At 37.7% G+C, this 18,760-nt stretch overlaps 1 long non-coding RNA gene across 1 annotated transcript in view; it reads right to left on the reverse strand.

Annotated features, from left to right (window-relative positions):
- LOC102088072 (uncharacterized) overlaps positions 1–17,612 on the reverse strand; it is a 38,786-nt gene extending 21,174 nt beyond the window's left edge. Inside the window, exons 1-2 of the long non-coding RNA XR_010470633.1 lie at positions 17,359–17,612; positions 4,708–4,839 (exon numbers count right to left, since the gene is read on the reverse strand). This is a non-coding gene — a long non-coding RNA (uncharacterized LOC102088072). The remainder of the gene's footprint in view (positions 1–4,707; positions 4,840–17,358) is intronic.
- Between the last annotated feature and the right edge of the window lie 1,148 nt (positions 17,613–18,760).

Genomic DNA, 18,760 nt, shown 5'->3' on the forward strand with positions numbered 1-18,760 from the left:
ATCCTGCTAAGGGGAAGGAATTTATTGTTTTTAAAGACACGGTGTGTGAAAGCTTCTATTGTACTTGATTTCCTCCACCTCCTTTTTTCCCAACATAGAGTTATAGACTGGAAAAATATAATTAATAGTTTGTGAATTCTGAAGCCCTGACATCAAAAAAAATCTTGCACAAACTGGCTTGTCTCCATCAACAAAAATTAAATTTCAGAGGAACCTAAAGGAAGATTTAAACCTTTCATTATGGGAAACAATAAGCACTATTGAAATGTCTGTCTTGCCACAAATAAATGATCTAATATATCACTTGGTTAGGAATGGATGATTACACTCCTTCAGAACCTGATAAGCTCTTCCCAAATTCAGCTCTTCTAAAAAGGTTACAAAGAGTACTTTTATCAAGCAGCTGATAAAAAGTGAAAGGAAATATTTTTTAGATAACATGTGCAATTAACCTGGGGAAATCATTGTCAAAGGATGGTATTGAAGCTTATTGATCATTGGATCTTTAACAAGGTGAGATTTGAATATGAACAATAAGAATACTCAGCACCTCATTAAACTGAAAGAAAAATGTTGTAGGGTTGTGCACCCTCAAGCTTCAGTACAGAAGCCGGTAACTAACTGATCATGGTTAAGAAACTTCGTAGGCAGATTAATTCATGATTGTCCATTGGAGGACTGAATTCCTCTGAATTGTGTTCTACCTATGAGTCAGAAACACTGTAAAGGACTGAGGCATCTCTGATACAGTGTAGTATTTTTTATCCCACATGCCCTAAAACTCTCATCCACAGTCAAGAACCATATGATAGGGTATTCCTTGCACTTGGCTTGAAGGGAGGGAAAGGTGGCCGTTGGGTTTGCTTGCATGAATGTGTGTGAGTTGGTGCAGAGCATGTGTTGAGTAGAGGTTTATGGCTCTGTCAGAGCCCTTCTCTATCCTCTTTAAAAGCCTTATCTGTGGTGCAGCCTTAAGTCTTCAAAAGGTTAGTTAGTAGCAGCTTAGTTTCTGGTTTGCCATCAATCTAAGTCTTTCCATGTCTGTGTGGTAATTTCAACGAGAATGCAGCCTTTACCCCTATTTTGCATTCGCAGTTTTAGTGTATATATGAATTCGGAAGAACTCTCTTTGATGCCAGTGGACTTTGAATTAGTTCTTCTATAAATAACCAGTACATGTCTTGTTTTCATCTGGTTTTAATTTTAGTAGGTCTAGCAAAAATCTATTAACCAAATTTCTGTATCAATAGAAACTTAACAATATGCTAATATGGAACTGGGGCATCATATCCATATATGATGAGTTTTTGTAAAAGAAAAAATATTTGGGTCTAATTTATCCTAAAATATGAATGTGATTAGAACTGGAATTACTTCTTACAGTTCCAAAATAATTAAATAATGAGGAAAAAAATGTTCACTCACTGCATAATGAATCCATCCAACAGGGCACAATAGACACAGTCATATTAAAACCTGGATCATTACCCTTCTTTTCCTGCAATTAAGGGCTCCACAGGATGTGGATGTTCCATTGATATCAGTCAGTCTAATAACACTTTAATTACTTTTAAAAGTCAGATAAGACATGCAGAATCTAAAATAAAACGAGCTCTATATTGTCACACAGACACGTTGGCTTACCTTCTCCATGCTTGCATACGCTTTCAGAAAATATGTGAGCAGAACATGAGTGCAAGTACCACATGCTCTAATGCTATCTTACTGAGAAGTAACCCTACGTCTATCATGTCATTTGTTTCCTTTAACTATTCCTCGGGGATTAGTTTGACTAGCCTATTGCTTCATGTTTGGATAATGTGGCTAATCCTTTCCAGTTTCATTATTCTAATCACTTGCAAGCTGGCTCCCTTTTGCCTGACTACATGGCAGCCAGACAGAGCTTCTTTCCTTTGTAAAGTGGCATGCACTGAAAATGCAGAACACCTTTTTTGTAGCCTCCTTTTAAAAGCCAGGTTTGGCAGCTGGTTTAGTGTGTGTTTCAAAACTACATAGACAGAAGGGCCTTTGGGAGGTGATGCTTTGCATCAGGCTGTCTTCTTAGATCAGTGCAGACTTTTTAGATTTTCACTTCCAATTGCATTCTATCCATAATTTCAGTGTTTAATTGCTAGCTATAAATGTGCATGCCACTGAAATATCTGAAAACTCTGAAAGGTTTCATTTTAAAGTGTCCCTCTGGTGATATAATACACTTTGTAAGAAAAAGATATGTTGGTATTACATGCATACCACATGCTCCCTCTATGATTTCCATGTCATGTTTGCATAGTTTACTCGTAAAAGCATGTTTGTGCTGTCCTCACTATTTCAAATTCAGTGTAACTTGCAAAGATAATCAGCGGGTATTTTCCTCTGCTTTTTGCATAAACACACAAAAGTCATCATAAGCGACATGAGAGAACAAATTCAGACACTGTTAGAACGAGCATGGAAGATGCCTTAAATAATGAAGCAAGAGCCAGAGAAGGAATAAAACAATTTGCCATTTGTTTAAGGAAGGTAAAAAAATTTGAAATGTTAGAGGGAGCATTCAGATTTTACTACTTTGATCACTACAAGAATTTACCACAAACAGACAAAACCACTTTTCACTATTTTCGACTTATTGAAACATTTCTCAGATTCAGATACTGCACCTGTAAAACTGAGGCAAACATTCATACTTACATGACTGCTCTCACTGAAGACATGTAAATCTCTATTTTTATCTTTGTCACAAGCTAAATGCTACTTACAACTCCCATTTTAAAGATGAGAAAAATGAACTGTAAAGAGATGAAAATTTCCCCTCAATTACCATGACCTAAACTGAACATCTCATACAATCTTGAGCATATACCTGAAAAGCTTTCCATTTCTTTTTTTTTTTTTTTTTTTTTTAACTGTCTAGTGAATGTCAATCTTTTTGTCCTTTGGGCAGAACTCCGAATTGTGGATTTATCTGATGCAAAAAAAAATGGTGGAATGAATTTAAAGTTAAGTTTCATCTACCCCATATCCCTCCTGGTGTTTTTCCAAGTGGCTTGGTTTCTTCAGAAAACACCGAGTACATTTATTTGGCTTCATCTCCAAATTACCTCCTGTATCTGTCCAAATATGCACTTTACAAATGACCAGCTGCATCATTCACAGAAACTTCCTGTCCTCTCTGTCTTTTGCAATGGGAAATGCTCCTCTCTAAATAAAAAACTTGAACCTCCAATGAATGTTGTCTGAGAGCTTTTCAACATAGAAACTGTCTTTTGGAGTTACAGGTGTAAGAGAATATTGGATGATTTTCTTTTCTGAACTGTGTAGGGTTTTGTGCCTTTTGCTTTGTGCCAGGAGAGCCATTTGTGCATTGATTCGGTGTAGTGAAGTCTGCCTGGTCCTACAAGACCAGTCTATTTCAGACCAAAACTTGCTAAGATGTTGGAAAAAGCTCGCAGACCATCTATCAAGGGCTCTGAACTTTGATTGCACCTCAACTATGGACCTGTCCTCAAGCATAATAAACAATAAATGATGAGACATTTGCATATTTTATTTATATGATTTAAATAATCTATTGCAAGGACGTGGGAAACAAGAGAGGAGGAGTGAAGTGTGCTCTGTATTGGCCCTCATTGGAAATCTTATTAATAATGTGAAAATTAGATTGGTGATTCCATTTCAGCCACCATTTAAGTCCATTGCCAGTCAACTACCCACACATTATATGATGCAGCTGTTTGCCAGCAAATAGTATTATGATCTATAGTGTTTCACATTATATACATTGACTCACATACATCAACTAAGCATCACAGAAATTAAAACTCCTGCCAGGCTCTGTTGACAGGATGATCAGGTTGGGAAAATCAGATTTGCTTGAGGCTAGAGTTGAGATGAATTTACAGGTCTGTGGTGAATCCTGTATGTTTCTCAGCTGATCTGAACCACACTGACAGCTTCCTATTTGCTTGATAATTAATTTGGTGTTAATGTAGTTTAAAAAAAAAAAAAAGGGGAAATGGACATTCCATAGATACTGTTTGCCGTTGTCATAAATATGTTACAGGTTCAATTTTCCTAGGGAAAAACGTTGCTAGTGTCTGCGTTGCTTGCTAAATCTGGGTCAAAATAATAGGTTTAAGTGGCTGAGAAAAAACAGCTGGTGATTTTTCAAGCAGTTAATCGAAATGTGGTTAATTGTTTCCATTGCACTCTCAGGGAGGGAAACAGATAAAATGAGAAGCAAGCTACTTGATAGTATCATGTTTTACTAAAGCTTTTCTTCATCTGTCTGAACTGATACAAGCAAAAGAATTCAATATTTAAGAGTTTGCAACAGGTTTAATTATGAGATTTTATAAGAAGGATACACTTGAAACTTCTTTTTGTTAATATATTTATGTGAATAAACTACAGTGCTGTTACTATGCTTTGAAGTTGGTGTAAATGAAAAGATAACACTAATGTGTGCATTTTATGTAGCTGTCTCATGCTTTAAATGGTCCATTGTAACAGGCTAAGACCTTTTGTAACATTAATTCCACTTACATTATTTTGAAAATGGTATGCTTTTACTCTGATTTGTGTCTGTGTATACAGAGTCCTTGTACACCTCCTTCACTTAAGAAAAAAGATATATATATATATATAGATAGATAGATAGATAGATATCTATATTGTTTTGCCTTGAATTTTTAGAGTTAAACTTACAGAAAGAGCTGGTATTAACCTTCCATGTTTGATGCATTATAGTGTTCACAGCAAGTCCAGCACTGCTTCACAGGAAGTAAAAACATTTTACAGGCCACAGGGTAGAGTCTTTAGGTGTTCTGCTTCATGATACTGGAAAAGGAAGGAAGGAAGCCATGTAAAATTCAATTTTGTAAACATTTAGAGGACTTTTGTTTAAGGAAATATACCTGTATGTATCATGGAATCTTCCAATGACTTTTTACTGTGCTTCTGTCTTAATCTTGGTATAAAATCATTTGAAGACAACGCAGGCTACAACTTGAATGGAAGATTTATATCTTTGATGTACTCTTGAATGTGGGGTTTCTGAACTATTTTCGTGGCTTTTAGATTTAGTAAATACAGATTAGGTTGCTTAATATTATTTTACAAGCACTCGTAAGTCTTGACTTAGATTAAAAGATCTTGTTAGAGAAATCTGGCTATGTTATCTTTTCCTTTTGATGGTCCTGGCTGATCAAGGGATTTTAAATACTTTGGTGACTCTGGACCTAAGAAGCCTTGTCTGCATTAAGGAAAGGAATGCAGAATTTGCCTATATGATTGTAGTTCATGGGAAAAAATTACACTGATCTTTGAAGGCTGTTTCTACTCTTTAAAAATGCCATTTTCCATTTCATTTATTGTTATGTGCACTTTCTGGCTATTTAAGTGCCAGTGATAGATAATGTGTAAAGAGACTCTTTCAAACCCACCCGATAGTAAGCCATGCTTCAGCTTTATCAATGCTGTGTAGAAAGGCTGTGAATTTGAAAATAATGGACAATACATTTGATAGCTTTGTTTCCATCAGCCACTTTATGTGTTTTCTCAGAACACTTTGTCACATACAAAAGTAAAAAAAAAAACAAGAAGTCTGGATAAATATTTAGGTTACCAGGTCATAGTTGTAGGATTACTTACTTTGTCTCCTTTTAATTCCAGTTTCAGTTTGAGAATACATGATAGTTAGAAAACAAAACAAATAATACAGCATAATGAACTTTTTTGTTTAGTATAACTACAGTGGAATTAATTTAAAATAATTCTGACATTAAAGCAACAATCTAGGTTTCTTCATATTGCAATCTTGTGCAGATTTAAATTAAAATAATTCCCAACTTGGATTAGATTATTGACAACTCAAACCAAAACTGTATGCCACCACCTCCATCATATGGATGTGTTTTTCCCATTACAAGTAAAAAGCAAAATACATTAAAGATAAACTTCTAACACAAGTAAAGATGGAAGAGAATGTGACAGCAACCTCCCTTGCTGCTATTTGCCAACTGATTTTATTTAAATTCAAATTCTTCAGTTATTGAGGTTAGTGAAAGTTTGCCTTTGATTTGGTTGCAGCTGTTTGGAATACAATCAGATGTATGGCGTCACCCATTTGTGTGTGATCATTGGATATGGCATACACTGAAGCAGCAAGGATTCCTTTGGAATGGAAGTAAGTCCTTGACAAACACTGAAAAGAACCACGGAGGGCTTAAAGTTTAATTTACTTGATGAGAGGGGAAGGATGACAAAGTAAGTAACAAAATCTCAGTCCTTCTAGCTCTGATCATTGCATGCTTGACCCATGAAAGCATACACTTAGCTTTAAGCACACGAGTAATCCTACTGAAATCAACTCTTCCTCAGCAATAAGATGCAAATAAATGCATACTTGTTAAATCCTGTAATCTTCTTTATCTGTGCTGAAAATGTTTTTAAATACTAACAGTTCTTACATTTTTCACAACACAAAGCCAACTACTTTTTTTTTTGTGACATAAAACCTATGAAAGTCTAGCTTAGAGTCAGAGAAAAAAATTTGTTCTCAAATTCATGGTCTGATTTTTAGAAAGGGTATAACTGTCTGAAAACAAAAATAGTAAATAATTCAAGTTACCTATCTTAAGTTATACAATATTGACAATAATATTTGGCATAAGAAATATCCTTAATAAGCTACTGATTCTAGAAGTTTGGGACTAATTCTGACCAGGGGATTGTAAATGTCTCCTGCAGAGAATGGCAATTCTCTAATTTAAGCACAGAAGCTATCAGCAATTTCTATTTCACGTGGATTTTTGTCATGTATACATGTTACAAACAAAGTCAACAATTAAAACAAAATCCACTAGCTCTACGTGTAAAACATTGCAGGGAAAAGTTTTAAACTGAAGCAACTGTTTTGGTTAGGAGATGGAGGATAATAGACAACTAAATTAGAATATAGACCTACCTTTTCTATAAGTAGAGTTAGATAAAATTAATTCCCCTATTTCCCTCATTCCCACCTCCCATTCTTCTCCATTCACAGGTTGTTTTATATGCTGTTTTCAATTTCTTCTTATGGCAATGTTCTCTGTGCATATAGTGTTCTCCTTTGTTATGGTAATTTTACATTATATCTCAAAAAGGATGTGGACAGTGGATTGGTATAATCTAAAAATTCCAAGCAGGAAATAGAATGAAATAATTTTCATTGTCATCAACAAAGTCATTGTGGTGCATCACCAGTTTTTAATGAGAATTGTAAGGAATAATATCAGTTAGTATTGAACAAACCTCACTTAGCAATTTTTGACCATCACAAAAGCTTTTAATTTCAGTAACTATCATTTCAGAAGTGAGAAGCATGTCACAGTCGTTATACATATATGTACATGAATTAGAAAATTGTAGCATAGAATAATGAACACAATAAGATTTTTCACTTCTACTCCAAATATTTGAGTATGCTTCTAAAAAATGTTGTCATATAACAAAACAACTCTAAATGTACTGAGAATTAGCCATCAAAGTATTTCAATATGCATTTTAACTTATTTCTCCCTCATAAATAAGATATATATATATATATATATATATATATATATATATTTCTCTAACTAGGCACTTTACACTAGAGTGGCTCCTTTAAAATCTCAGACCAGTATTGAAGATTTGCTATGAAGCATGTAAGTGCTTGCACATTTGTAAAACATATACGGATAGCATTTCAATGAAATCCAAATAACCCCATTATTTTACATGTGCAAAAAATAGTCTGACTGGACTGCCAGTCTGTTTGCTATATTTAACAATTAGTTTAATACACAGGCTCCTTGAGGACAAAGATGGAAGGGCTGCCAATTTTCTGTATGGTCGGTAGATCACTCATAGCCTCGGGCTAACGAGCTGTAGTTTATTTCTCTGACCCCTTCCTGAAATGCCTGTAACGGTGTTTGAAGTGTGTTTCTAGGGTTGTTATCATCCATCCTGATTTCATATTTCTAATTAGGCCAAATGTATTCTAATCAAAATGTAGAAAACAGGAAAATGCTCTGGTATGAGTAGAGTTATAATGATGCTATTCACTAGTAACATGATAAAAAATAAAATAAAATAAGGAAGGGAATGAGTGAAAATACAGATGTGGTTTTGGAATGGATTTTCAAAAAAGCTCAGCACAGCTCAGTTCCAGTTTAACTGCCTAATGACAAAGGCTGCATTTTTAGAAGTCATCTGCAGTACTGAAAATTTTATTCAAATATATTAAAGTTCTTCAGAAACTTTAACCCTAGTTACGGGAATCGCTTTTCAAAGTCTAACCTGAGATACTAAATTTACAGAACTCTCATAAAATAAATATATAAATAAAACAGCCTCAGATATTCTTTCCGGTACTAACAAATGACAGCCTACTAATTCATGAGAGCACAGTTATCTTCATCAAGAAAACCAGCTTGTACCACACAACAATCATATCAGTTAAGGTGTCAGGGTGTCTGTCACTCATAGGGGCACACCTCTATCGAGAACATGGGGAGTGTCAACCCATGCAGTTGGCAGATTTACCAAGAAAACAGGAAATACTTGTTATATGATGTGAGGGGATTAGTGAGTGGAAGGGAGATAGCAACACATATGGAGGTCAGTAAGCCAAAGAAAGAGAAGGACAAGCGAAGACTCTGAGGTATGATTTGACAATATTTTAAAATACAGATCAAAGAGGCTATAGGAAGCAAAGAAAGGGAGGTCAAGTGAGAACCGTCTAGGGAAACTCTGTCCAAAAAAAAAAAAGAGAGGATGGTGTTGCCCAAACAAATTTGAATAGTTATATAACTTCCTGAAAAATTTCTTGACATTCAGTATTTTTTGAGAGGTCCTGACTACCACTTAAACTGAGATCCTTTGCAGTAAATTCCAAATTGACCAATGCTAATAGGAAATGTGCTTCAAAACAGAACCTAGAAATATAGCTAACATTCTGCATTATATTAGTTTTTGATCAGTGAAGAGAATATTCTATAGTTAGCATAACTATCACCACAGCCTGTCAAATGGGTAACTATGAATTTCATAGGAAACATGTGGAGCACTGCTTGGGATGCTCCTAGTCCTAAAGCCCCTTTTCCTTCTTCCTTCCCTCCACCCTCTTCCTTCCCTGTAACCTTTGTTCTAACTCTCTGTTTGTCCTTTCCCTTTTTCTCCAGTCTCCTCCTAATTTTATGTTCGTCTGTTCTGTTTCTCCACTATTCAGATGTCATTTGCTAAGCTGGTTACCATTTTGCCTCTGCATTTGCTCTGAAACAAATTTCATTTAAACTTGAAGCAACTGCTGACTATTGGCCTACGATTCATTTGCCACAAATGTTTCTACGAGCCTGGCCAATTGAAATACAGCTTTTGATTCACTTGGAAGGTTGTGATTGACTCCTAGTTCTCCACTCCCAGCCTTAGAATTGAGTGTAGATAAATGCAGTTCAGCTTGTTTTGTTCCTGAAATAATTTTCTACAATGGTACTTGCACCCTGGGACACTTGTTCCCTGGAGAACAGCCTGGCTTTACTGAACTACTCTCAGTTCGCCAGGCACTGGTTCAGTTGTGTCAATTCTGCCTGCATCTGCAATATTTTCAAAGAGTCTGAAGCCTGAACTACTTTAGGAGACTTGAAGGAAGAAACCCCTGCACTTGGCTATCGTATCGCACTGGTGACACCTGACACTCTTTGTGTACCTGCCGAGTTCAATATTGTGAAAACTGACACTCTTATTCTTGAAATGGGCCTTTTGACTGCTCTAAACCTCTAAGTTGTTAATGGATGTGTTTCTTCCCCAACAGAACTGAATAAACCTCCTTGTTTAACCTCTGTCTCCATTGTGACAGGCTGTGCTGAGTCCAACACTGGGCTGTGCTCTGGCACTGGTGCATCAGAAAAGAAGTGATTCCCATACAACAGGAACTTAGATGTTTGACTTTGTCTGGGGAAAAAAAAAGCTGTCCTAGGAGCTACAAAAGCCAGAAAAGAATGGCTTCATAGAATACACTAGCTCCCAGAGTAAGAGTTTCAAATTCCTGCCAACAAGGAAAAAAGAGGTAGTTTTATGCATCTGAACTTGTGCAAGCTGAATAAAATGATTCTGAGGGACAATGACACACTCCCACAGACAGGAGGACATTAAGTGCCAGTGATATGTAAAATCTCTTTTTATCAAAGGTTTTCCATGTACCACAGGTGTTATCATCCCAAATTAGACCAGTGGTCCATTTGTTCCATTCCTAATTCCCCCAACATGGCCAGTAGTAGATGCTTCTGGGGGGTATTCTAAAAGCACACCATAAAGTGGCTGGGGAGAATGACTTATAGAAAAAAACATTTTTTCAGTTTCTATTTTTGTTAGAACTTAGCTTATTCTTTGTCAAGTTAAGACCTTTAATAATGTCATTTGAATATTCTTACTGTTCGATGCATGGGATAAATTTTGCAGAACATTCTAGGCACGTTGTTTCAATTACATACTTTATAAAACTCACTAACAGGAAGAAAGGAGCACTTTCACACCGACAATTTGGATTTATGCTTTTATTTAATGCTGCCTAGAGAATGATGCTGCTGATTTTGCAAAGCTATTCTTGGGTCTGTTGTTACTGCATAGTTTTATTGTACTTAAGAATACACCAGCAGACTCTGAAGAGAATTTCTGAATTGTATTGTATGATGAAGTTGGTTGGAAACCAATTTATTTTTTTTTTCCATATGGCAATTTAACAGGATGAAATTATTTTAAAGTGCCTGATCTCAAACAGAAGCATAAACTCCATTCCTAGGCCACACAGTAGTACCCAAACGAGTAGCTGTGGCTTCTGTGGTCCCGCCTGTGATCTTTTGCAATCAAATCTTTTCCTCTCAAGTTTATTCTAAACTTCCAGCAATTACAGAAGCACTGTGTGACATTTTTACTTGTGACCTATTAGTAGCAGGCTAATAATGTATGTTCTCATTGTAAGATAACTACTTCCCAACAGCTAAAACTAACATATGCATTTGACAAAAAACATTGGAATTGTGGTAAGAAGTATGTGAGACAGTCCCTTCCATGAACTTTGTCTAACATAACTGAACTTATCTCTGGTTCTACAATGTATAAAATAATTCATTAAGCCAATGTTTTGTTTTCTTTATCAAATAAGTTAATAGAGGATGAGCACAATCTTTTTACTGATGATTGGAATCATCCGTACTTTCTATTAAAGTTGGTGAAGATATTTTATTTCAAGTCCATGGAAATATTCTGATTTCTCACATATGTTTTCTTCTAGTCCAAGGCAATCTTTTCTTTGCTAATTCACCTTGGAAGCACAGAGTTTGTTGCATGCCTGGTGATTACATGTGTCTGGAGACCCTGAGAACCTGGGGAGAAATGAAAGAAGAATCATGACTGGCACTGCTGTCACATTATCAGGCTTTTAATTATATAAAAGAGTTCAGGAGTTGGTAAAGGAGATGGGTAACCAAGAGGTGACCTGTGCTGACACTGAGGAAACAGGCACCTCTAAGAGTGCCTGACACTGCCAGCAGGGCTTCTGAAGAGCTCAGGTCCAGGAGGTAAGAGATGCCCACCAGCCAATTGCACAGAGGGAAAAAGATCAACCTAACTTTCAAATGAACCTACTTCTTGCACAATGTTTTATGTGAACCAGTAAAGGAAAAGAGTTCTTATGAATTCTCTCTAACCCATTTTACCAGTTCCCTATATTTATGAACCTGAACACACTGATCATGATACTGTCAAGATCATATGAGTTCCAAATCCACTGCTATAACAGCCACAAATTGACAAGTCTGTAAAATTCATAGAGTTATAGAATATCCTGAGTTGGAAGGGACCCACAAGGATCATCATGTCCAACTCCTGTCCCTGCACAGGACAACTCCAAAATTCACACCATGTGTCTGAGGGTGTTGCCCAAATTCTCCTTGAATATTATCAGGCCTGGTGCCACAACTACCTCCCTAGGGAGCCTATTCCAGGGCTCCACCACCTTCTGGATTAAGAACCTTTTCCTAATATCCAATCTAAACCTCCCCTTGCACATCTTCCTGCCATTCCCCTGGGTAGTACTTTCTAGCCATTTCTCAAAATAATTATAACTGTGTAATTTATTTGCGTTAAATTCAGATGCCTGATCCTTCTTTCCTAGTAGATGGCTACAGACTCCTTTGACCCTTTCAAAATGGCTGTAGTAACAACCCTTACATTCTCACAGTAACTAACTAGCAAACAGCCTGAAGCAAACTTTATTCGCTGTGCTGCTTCCACACATGTAATCTAATTCTTGTTAAAATTTTTTACTTGCAATGGAAATTTGAAAACTAGACTCTGACTATTCATTTCATATCTGGGGGAATCTGCAGATTTTCAAGAGGAATAAGCACTAAGCATATACATACTCATCCATGTATTGCCCTCAGATCAGCTGGAAAATTGAATGTTTTAATCAGACTTTGAAAAACTGTTCAAAAATGTCTAACCCAAAAGGAAAAAACGAAACAAAACCAAAGCCTAGAAATCTTTTGCCTCAGCTATCTCACACAGCTACCAGGTAAAATGACATGCTCAGATGTCTCCCAAAATACATCAATAACTTATGGATATCACTGCACACTAATGGTGTGCAAAGCCCGATTATAATAAAAAGATATAAAACAGCCAGGACAAGAGTACATTTGAAAATGATAAAAAAATAATAAATAACACCACAGAATTATTTTAATATTTTGTATGGGGCTTGGCCTCCTCGATTGTTAAACCAGAATGAAATAAACAAAATATGTTAATTTTGAAAACAAGTGTTACAGTGAAAGAGGCCTTCAATACTTACTAGACACTTAAATTATTTACTTCTTTTTGATATGGAGCTAGTGAAGCTATGCACCTTGGTGGATGATGGCCATCACATCCTCCATTCCCCAGAGCATGATGAATGCTGTCACCTACACTCCCTTGGTTAGGGGAGAAGGATGGGTGAGAACCTCAGTCAACAGGCAGGGTCCTCAGCCAACAAGGTGCACAGGCCCGGAGAAGCTTCTGGACCATGCTTGTAATGACCACAGCCCAGACCTGACCCGTCTATAAAAAAAACAGATCCCCTGCCACAGACTCCCTTTCAGTGGTCTTCTTGCAGCAGCAGAACTGTGATTGGGACTCTATTAAAGGAGCCCTTGCCTCCTCCTTGGTAAATGATTATTTGTCCTGGATATATCCTTGAGTGAGCCCTTAACCTCCCTACCTCCCCCACCTGGGCCAGCTATTATTTCTTCTGGGTACCCTTGAGTGAGAGAGGCTTCTCTCTGAGTGAGTCAGTGCACACTGTGGATCATCATTCTTCTGTGGCTGTATGGTAATAATATCCCCAACTGGTATGTCAAACCTGCAGTTTATTAAATGTTGCTGGAGTGCTGATTGATTCTGGGATTATACTCTGCTCACTCAATCACACTTCTCATTGGTTTTGGACTGTCATTTGGTTTTGGTTTTGGTTGTGAGTGAAAGTTGGTTTAAGATTATCACTTGCTTGGAGTTGTTTTGGGGTGCCTCCGTAACAACCACAAATACCTTCATGTGTATATGATAACTTTTCCGGACATGCTCAGTGTACAGTATCATCTCCAAAGTAGTAAGTAGCAAATAACAGCTAAGTGGGAAGCACTGCTTTTCCTTCAGGTTAGTGAATAGCCGTCAAGGGTGAATATTTGAATCTGAATTACCTTTGAAGATGGATTTTTAGTGATCCCCTGGGTTTGCACATTCCTCCTAGAACAGACCCTCTAAAACCAGGGTGTGTTAACAGAAAGACCTTGTTTTAAAGTATCTGTCTGCTTGTCCACTGAACTGTAGAAAAGTGAAAAAAAGCAGAATTAACCTAAGTGCGAGATATGCTGAGACTTTTCTCCTTTTGTTTCTAACCACTCTTCCTGCAAAATTTGCAACCTTTAAAAAAAACAGAATTGTGAATTCTCTAAAGGTCACCTAATCACAGTATCACAGTATGTTTGGGATTGGAAGGGACCTCAAAAGATCATCTAGTCCAATCCCCCTGCTGGAGCAGGAACGCCTAAGTGAGGTCGCACAGGAACATGTCCAGGCGGGTTTTGAATGTCTCCAGAGAAGGAGACTCCACAACCCCCCTGGGCAGCCTGTTCCAGTGCTCTGTCACCCTTACTGAGAAGAAGTTTTTTCTCAAATTTAAGTGGAACCTCTTGTGTTCCAGCTTGATCCCATTACCCCTTGTCCTATCATTGTTTGCCACCGAGAAGAGCCTGGCTCCATCCTCATGGCACTCACCCTTTATATATTTATAAATATTAATAAGGTCCCCCCTTAGTCTCCTCTTCTCCAAACTAAAGAGACCCAGCTCCCTCAGCCTTTCCTCATAAGGGTGGTGCTCCACTCCCTTAATCATCTTCGTTGCCCTATGCTGGACCCTCTCCAGCAGTTCCCTGTCCTTCTTGAACTGAGGGGCCCAGAACTGGACACAATATTCCAGATGTGGTCTCACCAGGGCGGAGTAGAGGGGAAGGAGGACCTCTCTCGATCTACTAGCCACCCCCCTTGTAATACACCCCAGAATGCCATTGGCCTTCCTGGCCACAAGGGCACAGTGCTGGCTTATGGTCATCCTGTTGTCCACCAGGACCCCCAGGTCCCTTTCCCCTACACTGCTCTCTAATATGTAATTTCCCAACCTATACTGGAACCTGGGGTTGTTCCTGACCAGATGCAGGACTCTACAATTGCCCTTGTTAAATTTCATCAGGTTATTCCCCGCCCAACTCTCCAGCCTGTCCAGGTCCTGCTGGATGGCAGCACAGCCTTCTGGCATGTCAGCCACTCCTCCCAGCTTAGTGTCATCAGCAAACTTGCTGACAGTACACTCAATTCCCTCGTCCAAATCGTTAATGAATATATTGAATAATATTGGCCCCAGTACTGACCCCTGAGGCGCTCCACTAGATACTGGTCTCCAACTAGACTCCGCACCATTGACTACCACTCTCTGGCTTCTCTTCTTAAGCCAGTTTGCAACCTGCCTCACTACTCTATTGTCTAGACCACACCTCCTCAACTTAGCTGTGAGGATGCTGTCGGTGGCTGGGAGAGGCACAAGCTAAAAAGGCACAACATCTCCACTAATCTCCGTGGACAGGCTGGTATCACAGCAGCCTCTGAGGAAAAAATGTCTCCTCATGACCTCTGTGGGCCAGAACAAACTTTGCTTCTGGAAGCAAGATGAGCAGGCTTCTTACAGCTGTGGGACAGGGGTTGGAACAGTTGTTTTCAAACAAAACTAAGTAACCTTGGAAAGGCTATCCTGGTGGCTTGAGTTTGTTTTGGACTGGTATTACTCTTGTACAAACTTCTCGGTCCAGGTACTCCAATCTCATGATTTCAGATTCAGCTCTGGGAGGAAAGGAAAGGAAAGGAAAGGAAAGGAAAGGAAAGGAAAGGAAAGGAAAGGAAAGGAAAGGAAAGGAAAGGAAAGGAAAGGAAAGGAAAGGAAAGGAAAGGAAAGGAAAGGAAAGGGGAAAGGAAAGGGGAAAGGAAAGGGGAAAGGAAAGGGGAAAGGAAAGGGGAAAGGAAAGGGGAAAGGGAAAGGGGAAAGGGAAAGGGGAAAGGGAAAGGGGAAAGGGAAAGGGGAAAGGGAAAGGGGAAAGGGAAAGGGGAAAGGGAAAGGGGAAAGGGAAAGGGGAAAGGGAAAGGGGAAAGGGAAAGGGGAAAGGGAAAGGGAAAGGGGAAAGGGAAAGGGGAAAGGGAAAGGGGAAAGGGAAAGGCAAAGGGAAAGGCAAAGGGAAAGGCAAAGGGAAAGGCAAAGGGAAAGGCAAAGGGGAAGGCAAAGGGGAAGGCAAAGGGGAAGGCAAAGGGGAAGGCAAAGGGGAAGGCAAAGGGGAAGGGAAAGGAGAAGGGAAAGGAGAAGGGAAAGGGAAAGGGAAAGGGAAAGGGAAAGGGAAAGGGAAAGGGAAAGGGAAAGGAAAAGGAAAAGGAAAAGGAAAAGGAAAAGGAAAAGGAAAAGGAAAAGGAAAAGGGAAGGACAAAGCCAAAACAAAACAACAACAACAAAAAAACCTTTTGTATTTTAGGCAAGAAATAGCAATTATTTCAATATTCTTTATTCATGCTCAGCTCATTGAATTTCCTTACTGTTTTCAGATTCCTGGGAAAGTGATTTTGTTTTTTCCTGAAGGGCTGAATACAAGTAGTGTACCCTAGGCAAGGGGGCCAGCAATTATTTTTCCCAACAGTGCTCCAGGAGTATATTATAAATGTGGGGTTTTTTTCTGCCACTGACAAAATGACATCTGTGCTCAAGCTCTTTTCCTCCCACAGCAGATACATAAGATTCTGCAAGAAATTAAGTGATAGGTGAGATAGCTGGAGTGTAGGTAGCAGAAAATTCTTCTTTCTGATTTCAGCATTTTAAAAATCTCAAAATTGCAGCAGTAGTCAAAAGTTACAAATAGTCCCATTAACTTGGATTTTCTCAACCAATCTATGTTGTCATATAATTTTTCATTTCAAAGCACTGACTTTTAGATGAGATCAGATGTGAGTAGGCTTAATGGGAGCAGGAAGATTTTCCAAGTGGCAGATTTGCATACTCTTTTTTTTTTTTTTTTAACTAGTTTCTGTGTAAATTTTTGTAAACTTCAGATACTATGGTGTAGCATCTGCAAAACTGATCTATTTGTACAATATTGAGGAGCGATAACCTCCCCCTTAGGAAAGCAGGCTCAAGTAATTTGTGATTTAATGTGTTTTGAGAAAGCCAGTATCTTATATTAATAATTGGTTATATATAACTCCACCTGCTCCATGGTTACATATGGTATGAAGATTTTGATTTTATCTATTCATGCTTTGAGAACTTTTATCTACTCCTATGTTTTCTGTTACAGATATGGACCTGATAGTGTATGGTTACTAACATTCCAATGACTTCTCTATACACAAAATCAAGGTAAGATGTTGAAATTTACATATTCTGGCATTAGGAGCCATTGTGACAGTTTAGCTTGATCTATTTAACACATATCTATATAATACGTGTGATCTTTTGATACCATTGCTCACAAATAATTATTGCTTTACTTTGTGGTTACTTCTGTAGTAACTCTTGGTTGGATCTTCTCTTTTCCTTTTTATAACGCTCAGAAAGAAAATTCTAAATAGCAGATATGACTTCTTTCCAACTGAACACTGCAGTTGGAAGTTGCTGGCTATTTCTTTTTTTAAAAGATGCAGTAATAAATGTGTAAACAATAAAAAATTAAACCCCTGAAACCATGTCGGTTCAGTGCTTCAGCTTACCTCGTCAGAAGTTGGTTTTGACCTTTTTTTCTTATTTGCATGGTGCTTAATTGCAGAGTACATTTGATCCAATAGGTTCTGTTTCACCACTACAGGTGTCTACTCTGGTTTAAGGACTGGCTTCTTCCCAAACACCTCATCTGGGTTCATTGATACAGAAGAGTCTGTGTGCAAGGATGTGCCTGTGGAGTTGATAAGCGAGCTGCTGATGAGCTGCCTTTTCTTCCCGAGTGCAATTTTCCCTTGAATGGTTGTTGATTATGAAGAGTATCCTCCCCCTCATATCATTCAGATAAAGGTCTTGTGCAAATAACTCTTTAGAACTGGGTTCCAAGTCCTGTGTATTTAGCAAAAAGTTGCATTTACCATACCCCATGCACAACACATTTTACCGCTCCATCCAGCTGCTGCTCTCTTCCTTATAGTGACTTATTAAGTGTTCCCTTTTAAAACAAGTAAATCAAATAAAATCTATGGAAAAGCATCTAGTACTGTTCTGTTGTTCAATTAAGTACTAGGTATTCATGCTGAATATCCTGAAATAATTGTAGCCAAAGAACTATTACTTCTTAAATTACAGTTTAAACTTGCAGAGTGAGGGCAAGGTTTAAAGAATTATAAATGTTTCCTAGAGATAAATTTATTAGAGTTTTACTTATTTGGCTACTTTAACAGATGACCTTAGCAGTGTTGTATTTTCAGTGCAAGTATTCCTGCATTTGAACGCTTAACAGTCCTCTAGCTATGTAAGTAGTTATTACATCTGACTGAGTGGGAGTAAACTTTTTGTGACACCAATGCCTTATTAGAATACGCTGTGAAAATATCTTGTGAAATTTGTTTGCTGAAAGTACCACTTACTTTTAATACAGGAAGACACTGAGTCTTGCACTCAATTAATAAAAAAAAAAAAGTACTGATGATCTTTCTTATCTTTCAAGAGCTCTTCAGTTTTCAAAAACCGCCTGGTCCTGAACTAAAACATGAAATCAAAGTCTTGAATGTTATAAATCTGCAAAGAAGTAGGAAGCATTACAATGGATTTAGATAATTCTAAAAAAAAAAAAAAATTAAAAAAAAAATTGCTTTTAATTACAGTTTGTTATTTTAAATAGATTTTGTTTTGATGCAGGAAGACTACATCACTGTTTATGTTTTGCTGAAATAGAAGCTACTACCATTCAGAAACACTTTTATTTTCTGTCTTTTAAACTGTGTTGAGTCTGACATTTACCTACCAGTGATCTGCATTTTCTAGGCATTTTTCTACAAATAACACATATTCTACTGACAACCTTCTGGCCAGATCGAATAGATACATACAGTCAGCCATCTGTAAACTGAAGAATATTGTCTGATGAAGTTCATGGGTTCAGATTAATCCCTACATTTCAAGGTCTTT

The sequence above is a fragment of the Columba livia genome, chromosome 2, assembly GCF_036013475.1.
Source record: "Columba livia isolate bColLiv1 breed racing homer chromosome 2, bColLiv1.pat.W.v2, whole genome shotgun sequence".
Lineage (NCBI taxonomy): Eukaryota > Metazoa > Chordata > Aves > Columbiformes > Columbidae > Columba > Columba livia.